We start from the raw sequence: 1,567 nt of genomic DNA, 5'->3' as shown, positions 1-1,567 counted from the left end.
GTTTTGGCCATGGGACCTCTCATAGTAAACCAGGGATGACTAAAACCTGCATTTCTACCTACATTTACAAACATTTACAAACCATTTTTAACTTATTGACTCTGAAGGTTTGAAGGATTTCTCAGAGGTTCTGTGGTTCCGGTTCAGATGGACTGAATGTTTGTTTTCAGCTGTGATGTTTCAGAGGTAAACTATAGATCCTCTCATGACGGGAACTCTTCTTCTTCTCTGCTGAACCCTGAAGCTTCGGCGGTCCTCCAGCCTCACTGCAAACTTCTCATGATTTTCCTGTTTAACTTTCGGCCCAACAGGTTGTGATGAAACATGAGCGGCAGGCTCAGACGTTCATGAGGAGCAGAGCAAACATTCAAACTGATCTGTGTGGAAACTGGAGATTCAGCTCCGCGGAGGACCGACCCGCCCAGCAGGCCCGGTTCTGATGCTGCCAGCACCGGGCCTTCAGCCTCCTCCAGGAACTGATCCGGACTTTACAAGACTTTAAAAACTCAATGAGAAGGAATCTGAAAAAAGAGATGAATTAATGAAACATGAAAAATTAAAATGTTTCTCATGTTGATTAACTGTATCAAAAATACTAAGTTTAGCTTTTATATCAAGCTGAAGCATTTAGGCATTTTAGCTAAAAGGCTAATATTAGCATGGGAGCTAGTAATGTACCCCATGTAGCATGCAAACAGCAGAATAATAGCTAAACTTAGCTAAAATGCTGTCAATAGCATGTCAGCTATCAATAACATGTTGATTAACATTAAATCACTGCTTTCAGTAATAAACACTATTGTAGAAGCTAAAGTTAGTGTAACCGGATCCTTTTCTGCGTTGTGCTGGTTATTGAGTGAACAGGCCGTGACACAGTTTGTCTTTTAAAAGATGATTCTCGGTTTATTTCTGTCAAGAATACAAACAAAACAACCGTGTTAAAGGCTGCCCGCTCCAAGTCCTACACAAAACAAAAGTATATAACAAAAATTAACTTAATAGATCTATAAATAAACTGAATGTATTTAGATGGAAAAATAAAACGCACACACCTCTCCCGCAGGACAACATGACAAAAGGGGAGGGGCTAAGGGGCACAAACAATTTAAAGACAATACCACAGAAGAAGAGATAAAAGGGAGGGGCTTCAATCTTAAAGTAACACGGTTAAAACAATGACAGAGGTGTTTCAGTAAGATAAGGAACAAGACAAATAATCAAAAAAAGACATTTTGTGTAATTATAACAAAAGAGAATTACGACCAGGTTACATTAGCAACAATGCTAAGGTTAGCTAAAATGTTGTCAGGAGCATATGGAGTTAGCAAGTTGACTAACATGGACTTAAACCATGTAGCATGAAAAGTTCAGCTTTGTTTTGACAATTAGCTGTTTCCCTGCTACCATTAGCATGTGGGTTACCATGGAAACCAGTTTACCACTGGTCCTTTGGGCTGTAGTAGAATACCTGACGGCATTTTCATTTTGTGTATTCGATGAGCCTGAGATTCAGTTTGACAACGACAGACAATAGAACCGGTTATTAATCAAGGCCAGAAGAGTCTTT

At 39.5% G+C, this 1,567-nt stretch overlaps 1 long non-coding RNA gene across 1 annotated transcript; it reads right to left on the bottom strand.

The window, feature by feature from the left end:
- Positions 1-876: 876 nt before the first annotated feature.
- On the bottom strand, positions 877-1,126 carry LOC106912537 (uncharacterized). The gene is made up of 2 exons (XR_001416950.2): positions 1,053-1,126; positions 877-961 (listed from the first exon to the last, which is right to left on the bottom strand). It is a non-coding gene; the product is annotated as an uncharacterized LOC106912537 (long non-coding RNA).
- Between the last annotated feature and the right edge of the window lie 441 nt (positions 1,127-1,567).

This window comes from Poecilia mexicana, unplaced genomic scaffold (genome assembly GCF_051168715.1).
Source record: "Poecilia mexicana isolate PSO_F unplaced genomic scaffold, ASM5116871v1 scaffold_19, whole genome shotgun sequence".
In the NCBI taxonomy this organism is placed as follows: Eukaryota; Metazoa; Chordata; class Actinopteri; order Cyprinodontiformes; family Poeciliidae; genus Poecilia; species Poecilia mexicana.
This window is presented reverse-complemented; position numbering and strand designations above follow the sequence as displayed.